The following is an 18962-nucleotide window of genomic DNA, read 5'->3' as shown; positions in this document are numbered from 1 at the left end:
GGCGGGGGTAGAAGGAGACCCAGGGGAATGGTATGCTCCAGAAGCCAAGTGGCACCTAGCTTGTTTTGTTTTTTTTCTATATTTATAAAGGAAACAAATCAACATACCTCAAGAATGACTTCAATCCTGTGGAATCCTTTTGAGGATCCATATTTTGTACTGTGTCTGTGAGTTGCCAAGTTCTGCACCAGAAGCACTTGCTATGAGGTCACTTCACTGTGTAAGCAGTGTATAAAGGACGCACCTTCAGAACCCATTAGTCTCAGCATGGCTTTTGTGCCTTCAGAGGATTATCAAAGTAATTGGCATTCCTGCCAAATGGAGAAAGGAGGGATTGAGCCCTTCGCTCAAAATGGCAAGATGCCGTCTAAGTTTCACTGGGACAGTCGGACGTAGGTGTTTTGTCCTGGTTTCATTTGTTTTCTGAATGCAAAGACAGGTGTTTAAAGACAGGTTGACCTAAGATCTGGACATAGAGAACAGAGATCTTCTAAGTGGGAGCACTTCTATCCCAAAATTGCCTTTTTACAAAATAAACCATCCAGGGTTTTTTGTGTGTTTGGTCATTTGTTAGTGATTTGATTTACAAAAAAATGTTAGCTTTATAAAAACATCTATTGCAGAAATAAGGTACCCATTTTTATAACTTCAGGTGTTGTTGTGTAAGGGATAGGCTCTGCTTTACTCCTATTGACTTTGAAGTAAAGTGCTCATAAGGATCATAATTTAGCCCTTGTTTGTACCAATTTTCACATACACAGTAGCCAAAATCAACATTTGAGAAATGGTTAAGGCTTTACAACACAGTTTACTTACCCTCAGAATGTCATGTGTTCAGCCAGGTGGTATTAATACCTAAATATGCCATCGCAAGAGAATGTATTAGTAAAGTTTCCATGGATTCCTTTTCCCTCCTTCCCCAGACCCTCTAAAAATTCATTATGGTCTTGCCTTGGACTTTTGCCAGCATGCTATAAATAATTGGATTTAGCTTCTCATCTACTTTCTTCTGGCTCAGATTATGAATCTAAGTTGACAAGACTTTTCTACTGATTTTTGCTCACCAAGATTGCATCAAGGTTATGAAGAGATGGCTGAGTATAATTTTTCTTCCTTTCTTCCTTCTGTAATTGAAGTGTAAAAGTTCCCAATTAAGTATAGTTCTTCTAGAGATATCAGTTATTGCAATTTGCAAACTCCAAAGCTTTGATAATGAGGGACATTTTACAACCACATATTTGTTAAAATTTGATGCTAATTGCAACAATTAATTCTTCCTCGTAGTTTAAATAACATTTTATGGGTTAATAAAAGCTTGTTTTTTTTTTTTCTTTTCATGTTAATAGGAGAAACTTTTCAGGTATAGAGAATAATCCATACATGTATAAAACTAATTTTTTCAAGATTTTACTTATTTATTTGAGAGAGAGAAAGAGGGAAGGAGAGAATGAGTCGGGGAGGGGCAGAGGGAGAAGCAGGGAGCCCAACAGGGAGACCCACGAGGGCTCGATCCCAGGATGCCTCTTGATCCCAGGATGCCAGGATCGTGACCTGAGCTGAAGGCAGACACTTAACTGAGCCACCCAGGTGCCCCCTATAAAACTATTTCTGATGAACAGTATGTTGCTTTTCTTAGGAATTGAATGAAAACGAGAGATTGCAGAGGTTTTTTTGTTATTTCTCCATATGTGGACCTTGCAGATTCCTGACAAATGGAAAGAGAAGTTTAATAAGTCCCTAAAAACTCAGCTTCTAATCATACATAAATTTGAGGGGATAGAAATAGTGATTTCAGAAACCTTTTTGACCTGGATGGAAATTAGCATCTTCTCAAGTATCCTTTGGATGCTTTTGTCATTTGATGATAACACTAACCACCGTTTATTCAACCCCATATGCCAAGTGCTGTGCTAAGTTCTTTCTCTATTTTGTGTTATATGATCCTTGCCACACTCTGTGCAGCAGGTAGTATTATATCCTTTTTTAGCAGATGACAAAGAGGTTAAAGTAAATTGCTAAAGTGGTAAGTACTCAGATACTAAGTGATAAGCCAGAATTCAGACCAAAATCTGATTCCAGAGCCCTCAAATTCAAATCCCTGCCTTGGCAGCCAGATCGCAGAGCTGAGTACAGCAGGATGGGTGTGAGATGGTTCTTGGTGGTGGAGTCCGTAAACTGGGGTGTGAGTGCAGCCCCAGCCACTGACGCTGCTGTGGGCATTTGAGCTCAGTGTAGTGATCTGGTATTTCAAGAAGAGTGAGAAATCTGGATGTGTGGGTGCAGTCTCTTGAGTTTTAAATGTTGGGAGCTAATTCTGATTTTTTAAATGCACATGCGTGGGGCAGTTTCAGCCCATCGGCCACCCGTTTGAGAGCTCTGATACACGTTTTGTTGGTCTAAATTAGCCTGGTAAAATCAACTGGCCTTGTGCCTGTGCACAAAGTCACACTCCTAGAGTTCCCCAGAGACCTTCTCTATAAATTTAGCAGCATTGGAGGACAGAGGAAAGGGAAATATGTTTTACTGTATTAGGGTACATGCTGTCACCAGGACTTAGGGAGGTTAAGCATAAAGAATTTCAAGTACGTTTCTGTCTAATAGTATGTAATTTGAGGCATTAGGAAAATACACTTGTATAATTTTCAGTCACACATGCTTATCTTTATTTTTCAATCTGTTAAAATTAGAGGGACGCTTGGTTAAATAATACAACTTTGTCAAACTTTTGATAACAGAATGACTAACGGATCGGGTAGACTTGCCTTTTTTATGGTATCAACGTAGAAGTAAACACAGTACCCATCGCCCTTCTTTTTAAAAGAACAGGGAAATGTGTATGTGCACACACACACGCACACACAAACACACACAACTGAGTCTTGTTTGTTTGTCTGATTTAAAAAGTTAAACTTGAGTTGATTCCCAGGTGTTAGTCTGATAAGAAGGTAAGGCAACTACAGAAAACTGAGAAATGCTTAAAATTAGAAAATACGTAGATAAGAGACATAGACCTTGTATGAGCCCAGAGAAGAAGCGTAATGGGAACTGTTGTGTTGAATCCCTGGAGGTCCTAGATGTAGTGCAGATACCCACAGCACGCAAGTCACGACCTACCAGTGAAGTGTCTCCTACCTAAGAATGCTTTCAGCCTCTACTTTTTCCATTGAATTTTACTACCCGTATCACAGAGTAGAGGGTAAAGTTCAGGCTTTGAACGTCTAAGAAACCGAGATGGCATCCCTTTCACCTTGGTTTAAAGGTTTCTAGAAAAGGTGATGGTTAGAATTTTGACCTCTGTCCTTGCACCTGCAGCTACACTTAAATCAAACCGTTCGAGTCTGACTTGGCCCAGCATGTAGAGCTTGAAGTAGGAAAGCGGTGGATCATAAAGCCATGTCACCTGTTAGGGAGGGAGGACAGGCATTCATTCGTGGTTCTGGGCAATAAAATACTTCCCTCTTCTTTTTCTGTTGTTTATCTTTAAGCTGACCTTAAACAACAACAAGAACAAAGACATGTAAGGAGTTAATATACAGAAACCTGAACACTTGTAGAAGAAAAGCAAGCCTTCATGAAATTATATTTTTCCAAAGTCATGAGTTCTTTAAAATTCCTAGAGATAACATAGTAAATTTGGCATGGTTTATTGAATATATTGCCCATGGATAATAATAATAAAGCCTCCAAATGATTTTTTGCTTCAGAGACCCCTTCTCATGGAACAATGCTCTATGGGTGAATTACGGTTTTTTAGTTTGCCAAAAATATTTTTTTTTCTACCGTATGTTTTGTTTCGTTTTGTTTTAGAAAGAAGCCGGTGGGTATTTATTTTGCATAACTATGATGAGTTCTAAGGAAGGCCCCTAGAAAAAAGGACAACTGCTTAATAGAAAGAATAAGACCACTTGGAAGGTGTTATAAGGTCTAGTTAAGCTCTCAGATGATAATTCTGTAGTTGAAATTCACGTTGTTAACACAGGCACCAGGGCATCTTCAGTTTCTGCTGCATTACAGAAACTAGAGAAGCTGCTGACAACTTGAGTGGTGGGTCCGCATGCCGTCCTGCTCTCCAGTAGCACACCCCTTCCCTCCCACGGGGGTAGCCTCTTGCATTCCTTTGAAGTGGTCTCCTACAAAGGGATCCCTACAAAGGATCCCAGTGCAGCTTTCCCTTGAGTAAACTATAGAGAGGCAGTTTCTTTAGTCTTTGTCAAATTCCTGCAACTAGCCGAGAGCCGGCTCTGCTTCTCTGGCAGGAAGGGAGGATGGAGAGTGTGGTTGGGGGCGCCTCTTTGATGGACAAGTGACCAAATGCACGTGTATGTGTATACTGGCCAAAGTCCAGATTAAGCTTTATGCAGGAGTTTCCACGACAGCTATTAAGATGTCAGTAAAAAAGAAAGAAGGCTAGAGGATGACAAACTGCCTGCAGACTGTCAGGGGTTAGCTCTCTATAGTCCAGCCATTGCGTATGCTGGCAAATGACCTAGTTGTGGTGATCTTGTGTGAACATTCTTTGCAAGCAATGCAAGGAGATTTTGCAGTGACCTTGTCCTTCCGCATTATATAGGTGGGTGCAGCCATGTAGACTGGCTTTTGTAGAAGTGGCTCAGAGAGCTGGTTGGGAAGGAACCAAGAAGAGGTATGCATCCATGGGCCTTTCTTAGAGGGAGTTGTGTGGTTAGAAACCAACAGTTAGAAATTTGGTTTGGACAGCTGGGTTCCATCAATGGTTTAGAAGAAGGGGATGATGCGACCAGCGTTTTTAGAAGGAATTTTGGTAGGTTCTTAAAAGTGGATTGAAGCAGGGGAAAGAAGCGGGGGGTAGGGAGGTATCATGAAGAGTAAAATACCATTGCAGAAGAAGTGTGCTTTGGGGCCAATGTTAAGGTTGGGAAATAAGAGGAGGGGGTGCATGCATAAAAGAGAACACAAACATTGGTGAAATGTGACTGCTCACAGTTTATAAACTATTGCCTGGCAGCAGCACATGTAGATTTAAGAAGTCCATATACTATAGAAATTTCTCTGAAGGAATAGATAATGTGCCTTATGATCCTCGATTTAGCATTATTAAAGAGAGTAAGCATCTTGGTTGTGGTCAAATACTAGGTAAAATTTTTGGAACATTTGGACTCTTCTGGACTAAATTGCCATCACTGGACCTCTCTGAAAGTCTTATGGGAGGGTGTAAAAGCAAACCTTTCTTAGCTTTCCATAAATGAAACCATTGTCCCCTTTCACTGAGGAATCTTGTCTGGTGAGGGAGCAGAAGGCTAACAGTTGTTACTTGGGTCAAAGGCCCGTGCAGTGGGGCAGGGCTGCTTTGGTGTGGATATACTGCGGATATACTGTGCCCGATTGCCTGGTGTGGCTAGGGAGATTTTGGCTAGATTCCCTCTCAATGATCCTACAGAGATGCTTAACATTCCCACATCTCTCAGCCCTTTGGATCTGTGGAGTGGTTTCAGACTGTGTTCCATGGGGCCTGGAATTCCTTGAAGGCGTGTTAGGGTTGGCCAGTTGGGGTGTCAGGGAGGCCAAACAACTGGACTCTGGGCCTCCTGACCTGCCTCAACCAGGACAGCTCGCTTATATTGTTTAAATCCTGGAACTTTTCAGAAGAGTCACTTGAAAAGAGACCAAACACATAACACAGGCACTCTCTGGGAAAGTAGGAAAAGGCAGTGCTTTATGCATGAATGAAATTAATGGATATAGCTCTTACCCCTTCTGTCCATTTCCCAGCTGTTGCCCTTTTTATTAAAGAGCTTTATTGAGAGGATAATTCATATACCATACAAATAATCTGTTTAAGTTGTATAATTCGGTGGGTTTTAGTACATTCACAGGCTGAACAGAGATCACCACAATCAATTTTACATTTTCATCACCTCAGAAAGAAAGGCTGTATCCATTAGCTCCCAACACCCATTTTCCCCCCAAACTTCCCATCTGTAGACAACCATCAGTCCACTTTCTGTTTCCATGGATCTGACTCTTCTGGATACTGCATTCTAAGGGAATCATATAATATATGGTCTTTTGTGACTGGCCTCTTTCACCTAATGTAATGTGTTCATCCATGGGTTCATCCTGGGGTCATCCATGTTGTAGCATGTGCCAGTATTTTCTGTTGCGGAGCAATATTCCATCGTATGGAGAGACCACATTTTATCGATCCATTCATTAGTTGGTGGACATTGGACTGCTTCTTCTGTTTGCCATTATAAATTATGCTGCCGTGGACGTCTGCGTGCAGATTTTTGTGTGAACATGTTTTCATTTCTCTTGGGTATATACCTGGGCGGGGGATTGCTGGGTCTTACGGTCACTCTGACATTTTGAGGAACTGCCAGACTCCTGTCCTCTGTGTATTATGGGTGTAGACTGTGACTGGCCTTCTTGCTTTCTTCTTTACATCACAGTTCAGTCTTCAGCCCTACACCCTGTTCCTTCCCCGGCTCCCTCCTGCTTACTTTCCTAGAATAGAAGAAATCTCTGTCGTCCTCAGTTACTTAAGGAAGGCACTGAAACTGCTTACCATGGGAACTCCAGGTTCTTCCCAGTCTAGGCCCCGGCTACATTTATAATTTCACCTTCCAGTAGTTTCCCAGTTTCTGAGGCTCTTTCTGTGTCGGCTGTTTTCCTTATACAAAGCCGGTGGTCCACAACTTCTCTGCGTCATGGACTCCTTTAAAAAAGGAGTTTTCAAAAAGTTTTTAAAAAAACCCTCGGGCCCACCACCCCCTTCCCTGGGCACGAGCTGTGGGTTCCCATCTTTGCTCATACCATCCATTCCCTCACTTTCCCATCTCCCTCCTCTTTTCTGGCAGTTACCTAATACTAAAGTCTCTTACCTTTTTAAGTGTCTTTTGGTGGACCTGAAAGAGCAAGTGTTTTGTTCATCAGTTCATCAGTTTTTCATCAGTGGTGCTAACAGTGTTTTGTACAGTCTTCCAGTAGGCCCTGAAGGAGTAGAGCAGGGAGAGCTCATCTCCCTAGGAGCTAGGGGATTTTTGTGGGAATTGCCCTGGGCTGTGTGTGCTCCGTGCCTAAAACAGAGCCTGGTACATAGTAGGTGTTCAGTGAACAGTGAATGAGTAGGAGAGGCAGCTGGATCTCGGACCTTCGCTTTCGGGAATTGATGAAGCTCTGAAGTCAGGCCCACGAGTAATGGAGGGGCCTCCAAGCAGAGACTGGATATTAGCTATGGGAGAAGGAACAGGGGTTCGGAGACAGAGATTCCAAAATGAATTAAGGGGATCTACTGGTTTCCTATTGCTGCTGTAACAAATTACTGCAAACTTAGTGGTTTAAAGATTTTTTTTTAAAGATTTTATTTACTTATTAGAGAGAGAGAGAGAAACTGTGAGAGAGGGAACACAAGCAGGGGGAGGGGCAGAGGGAGAAGCAGGCTCCCCGCCGAGCAGGGAGCCCGATGCGGAGCTCGATCCCAGGACCCTGGGATCATGACCTGAGCCGAAGGCAGACGCTTAATGACTGAGCCACCCAGGCGCCCCAAACTTAGTGGTTTAAAACAACACTTCATTTTTTCTCTTACAATTCTGAGGGTCAGAAGTCTGAAGTCCGTTTCACTGGGCTGAACCTGAGGTATCACCAGGGCTAGTTCCTTCTGGAGGCTCTGGACGGTGATCTGCTTCTGAGCCTTTCCCAGCTCCTAGAGGTACCCTGCATTCCCATTCCTTGGCGTATGACCCTCTCTTCCATCTCTAAAGCCAACTGCATCGTGTTTTCTTTTCTCTCTGATTTCTGCTTCCATCCTTACTTCTTCTCTCTGATCCTGATCTTCCTGTCTTCTGCTTAGAGGGACTCTTATCATTGCGCTGGGCCTGAATAAAGCCAGGATGACCTCCCCATCTCAAGATCCTTAACTACATCTGCAAAGTCACTTTTACCATGTAACAGAACATATTCACAGCACATGGACATATTTGGGGGCCATGATTCATTCAGCCTACCACAGGGAGCCCCACACAGAAACACGGTGCCTTTTGTGTTTTTGCCAAGTGTGTCTATGCCTTGCCTAGCTTAAAGCCTCCTCGTTGTGACATGAGTTCTTACAGTGTAAAGTAATGTTCTAGTACTTCTCGGCAGAAGGTGGTTAGTTGGCCCTAGTTTGTTGCTTTCCCCTTTGCAACTCACTGAAGAGGTACCAAAGACTAGGACCTCAAAAGGACCAATTAGATCCTCCTCTAATTTTGTCATTGATAAGTACCTATTAAGAAATTTAAAAAAGTTGTTGAGAACGTGCATCCCTGTGATTCTGAGCCTTTTTGGTGGGTGGCAGGATTAAATTATACCCTCCCACCCAGACTTAAATTGACGGAAATATAGGAGCTAGGCTTGCTGTCTTTGAACAGAGTGGACTGGAAAAGCAAGATTGCTTACTGGCATTATTTACAAGATCTGTGAATTCTGTGAATTCCTATAGGAGAGAAAGGCATTTGTTGGACTTTAAACGATAATTAATGTTAACGAACGTGTACCATGTGCCAGACCATGTTCTAACCACTTAACGTATTTTAATTCATTCAGTCATCATGAGAACCACATGAGGTCATACCATTAGTATTCCCATTTTACAAATGAGGAAATGGGACTTGGCTGATGTTGGGCAAGTTGCCTAAGGTTACACCGCTAATAAAAGAGAGGACGGGCATTTGAACCTAGGCCATTTGGCTCCTGAGCCTGCACACGTTTTCCAGAGGTGCATTGTAATGGTACACACTTGGCCTTGCTATAGTACGTGTGAAATTGACTTTATCTGGAAGTGTATTCCCTTACAACTATTATTATCTAATAGAGTTTACTTGTGAGATAAGAGATTACATTTCCCTAATACGGAGAAAGAGAAGAAGCAGGAACCCTGGTCTTTGGTGTTGAGGAGGTGATTTGGAGGCTAAGGATCTCATTTTCCCTCTTTTTGTTCCTTCATGCTCCCCTCTCATTGCCCTGTGGGCTCTATTCCGTTCTTCCCGGAGTGTCTCCCTCTTTGCTGTGATGCTGGTGGTTTAGGGGGCTGATTACTGTGTGTGGCAGGACCAAAGCTTGACCCGGTCTTCTTCTCCATTCAGTTGTTCGTTTTGTTTTACTAAACGAAGAAACAGAAACTTATCATTATCTCAGATCCACTTACTAGGATGAGAATTTGTTTATCCCATAGATGCTGTTCTTTGGATACTTTGCTAATCAGTGCCAATAACCTTCTAAAAGGAAACCATTTTATTTTATTTTTTTTAAAGATTTTGTTTATTTATTTGACAGAGAGAGAATGAGAGAGAGAGAGCACGAGAGGGAAGAGGGTCAGAGGGAGAAGCAGACTCCCCGCCGAGCGGGGAGCCCGATGCGGGACTCGATCCCGGGACTCCAGGGTCATGACCTGAGCCGAAGGCAGTCGCTGAACCAACTGAGCCACCCAGGCGCCCAGGAAAGCATTTTAGAAGTCCTTGACGAAAGCTGGAGAGGGCTGTCCGGAGGGAGTGGGGTGGGGACTGGAGCCAGCTGCTGCATAAACTGGAGCAGGTTTGAAAAATGTCAGAGAGGGTATGAAATTCTATTTCCCTTGCCTAGACAAGCATCATTTTTCCTAGAGTATTATGACTTAGGAAACTGACCTTTTATAGTTTTTCTAAGTTGTGTCCTGGTCCCTTTTTCTTTTTGATGAAATTGATGGGAGCCATAAGAAGCATTTCTTTCTTTAGGAAGGCAACTTTTGGGGGCATGATTAAGAAAGAGAAAAAGAGTTGCAAAGATTCGGGGCTTACTTTAAATGTCATTTTTCTTTGTGGATTGAATTCTGATTGAAATACTGTGGGCACACCTAAAGGGATCTGGAAATAGTGCCTGAAGAGAAACGTGTTCGTTTGTGTACTGATTTTATTCCAGCACGACCAACCCACAATAGGAAGCGGGGGCTTCAGCATGAAGACTGTTTTGTTTTACTTGACTTTGTTCCAGTATTCTATAAATTCATTCTTGGTGCTGTTTCCCAGCAGCCACCAAGAATCCACATTTTCCTGGTTTGTTTATAATTGATAATTTATATTCCCAACTGCATCCACAAAAGGCTCAAGGCAACTTACAGTAAATGACATGTTTGAGTGGGAAATGAGTGTGGCCATTTAAGTGGGAAATAGAAAACCGGGTAGTGATGAGGAGAGCCCATGTGCTCAGCTCCCTCTCCTGCTGGTGTTACCAGGAGTCAGGGTTAAGCACAGTAGTATTCTTCTAGGTAGCCAAGGTAAACGGGTCAGAGAATTGGTTATGTAACTATCATGTAATGAAAGGAAACAGTTCCTCAGAAGTCATAAATCTTGCCTAGGTTTTGAGTTTTCAGAGGATTTTTGCCAGGCAATGGATTAGCAGAATTATTCTTGAGGTTACAAACCCAGTATCTCAGATGCTGCGTAAAGGGCGTAAACACGCATGTGCGATATTTGCCAACCAGCAGAGGTATTCAGAGCCACCTGGCCCCAGCCCACCCATGCCATGAGGACCCTGGTAATCTAATGTAGTTATGAAATCACACCTGGTGGATACTTGCTTCGTATTATCACCCACTGTTGCTCTCCTTGGAAGATGGCACTTTAACAGAGTGGCAAGGGGGAAGAACAGACATCTAGTATTGATTCGTTAGGCACATTTATTGAGTGCTTATTCTTTACTAGGTCCTGGAGATCAAGTGATGAACCAGGCATACTTGGTCTCCCTCTCCATGGTCATATATACAATTGGGGAGTGATTTTCCATTGTGTGGAAATGAATAGTTGTGCTCAAATAAAACACAAATTAAAAACTGTAAAACTGTCCATAATAACCCAGGGCGTCACAGGCCCATTCATTCATACAGCAGCATTCATCTCTTCTAAGGACGTTTCGATAAGAAGACTGGCTCGTGCTTTCTGTCATTCGTTAGCATGTGACCCTCATTCTGGGAGAATTACAGTATGCTTGAATGCACGAGAGTAGCACTGAAACAAGAGAATCTAGCATGCAGTAAGTTACCATGGGAACAAGCCCCTTTTCCTCCAATATATTTTTGTGAAGTAGATTCAGATGGTAAATACTTTAAATTCTCATTTTTAAGTGAAAATAGTCTAATGGCATTAAAATTGCAAGAACTTTTAAAATACGGTTTTCCTATCTTGATATGGTCCAGTTTCTATTCCTTCGAGCATGCACATTATCAGTGAGAGGAAGAACTAATTAAAGGGGAGCCTTAAGTGATATGGAAGGGTCTCAGGGGCACTTAGCTCTCTAGTCTCTCTTTGTCTTTCTCTTCCCTGGCCCCCAGATCCACCCTCCTTTTTTGGGATTTGGTAGGTGACTTGAACTGAAGGTACCCGGGGGAGCAGGATTTAAACCCAAGCAAGCTCTGTGTTGTGTGGCATTGAGGGTAGGAAAACCCTTAGTTTCTCTCTTTCACCCCAGTTTCTTCTGTCCTATGCCTAGGCTGATCTTAGAGGTTTTCATAGGATGATAAGAATCTCTTCACAAAAACCATCCTAGAGATTTTAAGGATCAAGCAGGAGGTATCAGAATGGGAGTTAGGGCTACCGGAACATTTTTTGGTTAGAATTTTTATTTTGTCTCACATTCCCAACCACTCTTAATTTCAACCCTTATCCCTTATCCATTCAAAGATAAAATTTCAGAAGGAAAAGCTAAAATAGAGCATGACAAGATACATAGTCTGCTAAGGAGGAAACCTTGTGAGACTTTTACCGGATCAGGATGGAGGGCAGTCTGACTGAGAAGCAACAGCCCTCCATTTTTGTCAGATTAACACATTTTCCATCATTGCAAGTCTGGTGAAGGATTCGTAGGGGAACTTCATCTTATTCATCTGTTTTGCTTGGTCTCGAATGTCTGCCTAGAGAGCAGATTGTGCATCTGGGCAGAGGGCCACAGTTGGTTAACGATGCCTGCCATGGGTTAGTGGTGGTACTCTTGTCCTGCACTGCTTTCCCCAAACCAGAGTAGTCTTAAAAGAAATCAGTGCTGATCTTTGGTGTCGACATGACCACCAACACAAAGCCCCAAATGAACAAGCCCCAGATCTCACTTATCTGCAGCAGAAAATAAATTCATTTTTGGTAGAGTACAGAATGTTCTGTTGGTGCTCTGTTAGGAAAGTATTTCTAGCAGCAAATAGTTTGCTGCCACTTATCTGGAATATGTCTGTGTTTAGTGAAGATATTTTATTATATAACAGCAACTTGACATGTGAAACCTGCCTGGCGTGTTACATGTCTCCAGCGTAAGTGAATATGACTCTCTCTGGTGGGATGCTGCAGCTGTTTCGATTGACAGCTCATTCAGGTGAGGAAGAAGTCCAAGAATGATTTGCGTTTGCTTTCGGCAGATGGATATTCATGGAGGAAGCATACCTGGAAAGGACGCCATTCCAGGAAGGGCACAGGACAGCAGTGATTATAACCAGAGCCCTACTTTCTGGGCTTCTCCGGCTAGAGCACTGAGTGCTTCTTAGCCCGGAGGCTAGAGTCCTCCCTAAATTGGGTAGGGGGAGGGGCCAGGCCGACAGGTTTTTCAGAGAGTGTGGCTGGCACTGAAGAGACTTGGGCTGGACTGGGCCTCATTCTGGTGACCCTACTTGACAGGATTGTAAAAGACTTTTGTGTCTTTATCGGTTGGTGACCCTCACTGTGCCTAGCATAGTTCTGGGAACCCAGTCTGTGGTAAAAAAAAAAAAAAAGTAATACATGTTCACTTGATTTATCGGTGAGTAAAGCAAAGTAGAGACTGACCAATTTGTGGGTATTACATGTTTGGCAAAATACCAGTACAAAAAAAAAATTACTGGAACATGTTTCATCTTTAATTTTCTATTTCAAACACAAATATGATTTATTCACATCAGATATTTGATTAATATGTTTCAGGTACTATGACCAGGTTTTTTGGTCATACTATGGTTAGGATCAGGTACTTGAACAAAGGAGACATGGTCCCTGTCCTCTAGACCTTGCTAAGAAAGACAACGTAAACACAATCATAATATAATTAGTTACAACCATAGTAAGGAAACCAAAGGAGAAGTATAAGGGGTTTATAAAGACATGAAATGACCCAGCCCAGAGGGTCAGGGAAAGCTTCTTGAAAGAGATGAAATTTAATCTGAGACTTGAAAGATGAGCCGGGGTTTGGTAGGCAAAGTGGAGGGCAGCAGGGTGCAAGGGGGGCAAAAAATGAATGACCGAGTTTCGCCGGGCACCTGTAAACCAGCATTTGCTTCTGGTGCATCAGCCAGGACCAGAACACATCACTGGCTGTGGCCTTCTCGATTGACTCCCCTGGAGGCTGCCCCTGGGGTGGCTGACAGCTTTTCCGCTGCCCTGTGGATCTTGCCACAGCATAAATCCACGGTGAGAGGCTTTACTATGTTGATGTGTGTGATTTACGTGCTGAGATGATTCGACAGCTGGTCTTCTTGGAAAATACTACGGTTCTTTCTCAGCTCCAGCTGTTAGTCTTTTTGCTGGATGTCTAGATTGAAGGTTGCCTGGTGCTCATAGGCAAGCTGAGCGGGCATCTGTGGGCAGAAGCAGTGGTTTGAGCACGGGTGCTGGACTCAGAAAAGCCTGACTCTGGTTCAAACTGAGGCTCAGTTGTTTTTGAGTTTTGACTTGAGCTCTCTTAGCCTTGGTTTTGTCATCTCTAAAATGGGTCTAATAGCCATCTCATGAAGTAGGCTTGGAGATTAAATTAAATGAGGCAGTATATATGGGAAGCATGTAGCACTGGGCTTGGTGGTCATACACACCAATTGTTTGCTCCTTGACATCTACCAAAGCCTGTCACCTTGAGCTAGACACATGGGAGGAGATTTTGCTGGTTGACTGATTGAATCACATTTGTTGTCTATATTAAATACATTTTAATCCCCCCTATAGATTGGTAGATTTACCCTACAGTCCTCAAGAGCTCTGAGGAACACTCCTGTCTGACATGCCAGTCACATTACCAACTGACTATTAAGAAGGCTGTTAGTATGGTATGGGTACATTTATAGCTCACATTTGTGTCTTTTCTACCCATCACAGAAGGGAGAAGGGGAAGCTAACAAAAGGACATGTGCCGAGTATATAAAAAACAGCTACCTCATTGTTGACTTTGCTTTTACCCCACAATGCAGTCCTGCTTTTAAGACCATCACTTGCTAAAGCAGCCACGAAAAGCCTAGAGAATACGTAGTTCTTACAGTTCTAGGAAGTATTAGAGGAAAAAGGATACAGGCCATGATTAAGCTTTTCTACCATAGACTTGTCTTTAAGTCATCTTGAAGTCCCAACCCCTGAGAGGCCACCGTGATGTCCTTGGGGGTCTGACCATTCTCTGCACAACTGGGGAGCTCACGCGGGCAGGTCACAATCATTCGAAGCATGGCCGTGATGGTGCTGGTGCCCGTGAGTCAACAGTCAACCAGGGCTCACTTGGGTTTCTGGTTAGGAGGCACTGTTTCCAGGAAGCCTCTTCTGGTCCATCAGAGGTTTCTCAAAATCTAGACCTTAGTGATGAGATTAGAATTTTAGTGGCAAAAAAGAAAGAAAGAAAGAGAGAGAGAAAGGTTGTGTAACATGATTGTTTATAAAACATCATCTTGGTAATACTACAGAGACGAAAAAATTCACAGGGCCGAAATACATTTCCATTAAAATGTTGTCCTTCAAATAAGCCAAATTACTTCACAAACTCATTTAATTTTCACTGAGGGAACCAGAATGCTTTTACTTTGGCTTCAGGTTTGATTTGGATCTCTAACATCTTTGGTTATTGAAATAATATCTCATTCTTCAGTAATAACTTTCTTGGTCTTTTTTGTAGCTCAGCTCACTTAGTAAAATATGCAAATTTGCCAAAATAACCAATAGATAATTTAACATAGGAAGCTTTAAATTATGTCTTAATTATGCTAATGTCAAAATAAAAGATGGGTGGCTTGGTTTATAGTATATTGAAGTAAGTAGCATAAACACATATTTCATTAGTGCTTTGTTTTTCATCTTGTACTTTGGCAAGGCTTTTACTGTGATAAATGAATTTTCCTTTTCATTGGGAAAAGCCAAGTTACTGTTGTTTTTGGTTATGTACTTGCATTCCTTCAGACTATAATAGTTAAAGACAAGAAACGGTAAGGGCTATTTGCCTCTGAGACATTTATTTCTCAGATTTACATGATAATGACCTTATGAATGGTTTCTTATTTTTTCAGTTTTCTTTGAACATTTTCCTGAAAGACACGTGGAGTTAAAATAATGAACAAATATTTTGCATTTATATGAAAACCAGCTAGAAGTGAACTAGTCCTGACTACGTACTACCTAGAATTCCTGTGGCTCTGAATTCTCACAGACGTGTATTTTTAGCTGTCCTTTTGACGTGTCTAAGGCGAAATTAAACTGCTCCTTCTTGCTTCCCCTTGCTCCTCCTAAATCCCTGTCTTTGTGCATAATTCAGTGCCCCACCCCCCCCTGCTACCCAGGTGGAAATCTTGAATAGACATCCCAGCATCTTCCTTGACTTCCCATCTGATGAGGTTTTTTTTCTTTCTGTGAACTTTTCCTCCAAATTGCTACCCTACTCTGTGTCTTCTCTTTTTGATTTCCTACTGCCAGGCTTGATGCCCACATTAGCCGTTTTGCTGGCCTGCTTGCGGTCTGGCCTCTCCCCGCTTGTACTCCACCCCTTCTCTACCCCAGTTTTCTCTGATCAGATGATTGACTGTCTTCATCACCTCCAGTAGTTCTCGTTGTCCACAGATGAAGCTCAAGCTCCTCAGCATACAGTCAAGCCTTTGCAGTCTGGCCCTGACCTGCTTTTCAACCCTCATTGTCTGCCATTGGTCCTCCTGTGGCCAACACCTCAGTCCCACTGAATGCCAGTTTCCCGATTCGTTCCTATAGCTGTGTTGTTTCCCCTGCCCCTCTGCTCCCACTAATGCCATTCTCCTCACCCCTTTCCTCGCTGTCAGTCACTGGCCCTCTGGACTTTTCACCGTATGCCTCTGTTAGAGGGCTTGTATTCACGGGTACCATGCTTCCCATGGGCTACTCATCTGTGGGTGTTGGGAAGGAAAGGATCATTTCCTATTCAACTTTCATTTAATGAAGTCATCTCTCCTTGGCATATAACTCAGCTTCTTCTGTAGTGGTTCTTGGTATTATACTGTGACTTCTTGATGTATACTATTTTTGGCAGAGTCAGTGAGGTTAAAGTTCCATCCCTAGGTATATAGTGCCAAAGACTTGAAAACAAGGACTCAGACAGATGCTTGTGCACAAATGTTCATAGCAGTATCATTTATTCACAATGGCCAAAGGGTAGAAACAGCCTAAGTGTCCATCAACAGATGAATGGATAAGCGTAATATGATTATATATATATATATATATATATATATGCAATAGAATATTATTCAGCCATAAAGAGGAATAAAGTTCTGTTACATGTGTCAGCATAGATTAACCTAGAAAACATTACACTAAGTGTAATAAGCAAGACAAAAAGCACAAATATTTTATGATTCCACCTATATGAGATATCTTGAATAGGCAAATTCATAGAGATTGAAAGTAGATTAGAAGTGATCAGAAGGGGGCGCCTGGCTGGCTCAGTTGGTTAAGCATCTGACTCTTAATTTCAGCTCAGGTCGTGATCTCAGGGTTGTGAGATTGAGCCCCGTGTTGGGCTCTGCACTGGGTGTGGAGCCTGCTTAGGATTCTCATGCTACCTCCCCCTTAGCCCCCCCCCCCCCCCCCCCCCCGCCACAAAGAAGTGATTAGGGGCTGGGGAGAGGGGAAATGGAGCATTATTAGGTGATGCATATAATATTTCTGTTGGAGGTGATAAAAATATTTTGGAAATAGTGGTGAAAATTTTACAACATCGTGAATGTAATTAATGCCGTTGAATTGTAACACTTAAAAATGATTAAAATGGCAAATTTTATGTTACATATATTTTACCCCAATTAAAAACATACATAGTTCATATAATTAAAAAAAAAGATACTGACACCACCACCCTTAGGCACATATGTTCCAACATGTGGTTGTATGCATACATGTTCTTTCTGTATCATCTGTGTTTATCAGCCTTACCTTCCCAATATAACATGGATTTCTTGAATACAGGGACCAGTCTATATAGAAAATATCTTTTAAGAAATGGCTTTTAGGGTGCCTGGGTGGCTTAGTTGGTTAAGCGACTGCCTTCAGCTCAGGTCATGATCCTGGGGTCCTGGGATCGAGTCCCACGTCGGGCTCGCCCTGCTCTTCCGGGAGCCTGCTTCTCCCTCTGCTTCTGCCTGCCACTCCCCATGTTTGTTCTCTCTCTCTCTGTCAAATAAATAAAATCTTAAAAAAAAAAAAAAAAGAAATGGCTTTTAAATGTCCTTTAGCAAACATAGGGGTTTGGAGTCGGTTGTTTTTGCAATTGCTGAAACTTTTAGGAGAGTGTTTGATATTGTACTTGAATGTTAATAGACTAGTCTTGAAAAAGTGATATGAAGCTAGTTTGGAACATAATTTGGTATTTCTAACCTACTGTTTAAGAATTGTGCATATTAACCCTGATACCTTTGGAAGGAAAGGCAAATAGCCCAGCCAAGCGTGCTTTAAGTTTTTTCTTTTGCTGTTTTAAACAAAAGGCTTGGATAACTAGGCCAGTTACATCTATGGATGGGAATCCTACTGATTATTTTCCCTAAATCCTCCTTAAAGGAAATAAAAATTTTTCTATGCTTTCTCTGAGCATAAGTAATTTTAGTCTTCTAGGCGTTAAGGTATATTTCTTCATCTTTTAAAGTCCTATGGAAACGTTTAAAATAAAATCGGTAATGATGACAAACAAATACAGTATATACTACAATGCACTTAATGTACATGTAAATGTGTAAAATCAAAACCTCTTAAAATCTGGATTGTTTTATTGCTGAGTGCCACAGTATTCTTTGAAAATAACTGAGATGCAAATGTGAGAAAATGTTAGCTTATATTTACTATTAATCATCTTGTGTAAATTTCTGTTGTCTCATTCACTGTCAGCCTTGAATTTTGTATTTGGAGTCCACCCAGCAAACTAATTAGGAGTGATGATGTGATGAATGTTAAAGAGGTTATTGAAAACTAAATTTCTCATGGGGTGCCTTGGGTGGCTCTGTTGGTTAAGTGTCTGCCTTTGGCTCAGGTCATGATCCCGGGGTCCTGGGATTGAGCCCTGCATTAGGCTCCCTGCTCAGCAGAGTCTGCTTCTCCCTCTGCCCCTCCCCGCTGCTTGTGTGCACGGACTCTATCTCTCTCTCTCAGATAAATAAATAAGTAAAAATCTTTAAAAGAAAAAGAAAACTAAATTTCTCCTGTATGATTGTTCCAGAGGTCAACATTAGAAATTACTGTTAATTTCACCTTCGTTACACTTTTTTTGGAAGATGCTTTGGCCACACAGTGACAGTTCTTTCTAGCAGATTTTCCTATCCCTCCAAACATGGACAGTAAGTGTGCTCTAGGGGAGGTTTGTCTCAACTTTTACTGTGTATTCGAATCATCTGAAGATCTTGATAAAATGCAGGTTCGGATTGGGGGGATGGACGTGGATGATGAGATTCTTCATTTCTAGTAAGCTCTTAGATTCCTGGTCTATGGACTACATTTTGAGCAGCAGTGCTCTGGGTAGAAACCTGTTTCAAATATCTGATTTTGATGTGCTGTTGAAATTGGCTGCCCTCTAGGGTTGCCAGATAAAATACAGGATGCTCAAGACGTCCCATTCACTATTTTTGCACATTACCTGTACTACAAAATAACTCATTTATCTGAAATTTAATTTTCACTGGACTGGACACCATATAGATAGATACATACAAACACACCCCAAATCGCAACCCTAAAATGCAATCTTAATAATTTCTGAGTACATTT

The 18962-nt window shown here is 42.0% G+C and overlaps 1 protein-coding gene across 4 annotated transcripts in view; it reads left to right on the top strand.

Annotated features, from left to right (window-relative positions):
* ARHGEF26 (Rho guanine nucleotide exchange factor 26) overlaps positions 1 to 18962 on the top strand; it is a 118963-nt gene that overhangs the window by 44411 nt on the left and 55590 nt on the right. The window lies entirely within an intron of this gene.

The sequence above is a fragment of the Callorhinus ursinus genome, unplaced genomic scaffold (assembly GCF_003265705.2).
Source record: "Callorhinus ursinus isolate GAN/ISIS: 27379988/994484 unplaced genomic scaffold, GSC_fseal_2.0 scaffold1, whole genome shotgun sequence".
Taxonomy (NCBI): domain Eukaryota; kingdom Metazoa; phylum Chordata; class Mammalia; order Carnivora; family Otariidae; genus Callorhinus; species Callorhinus ursinus.
Note: the sequence above shows the minus strand (reverse complement) of the source record. Positions and strands in the feature narration are given on the sequence as shown.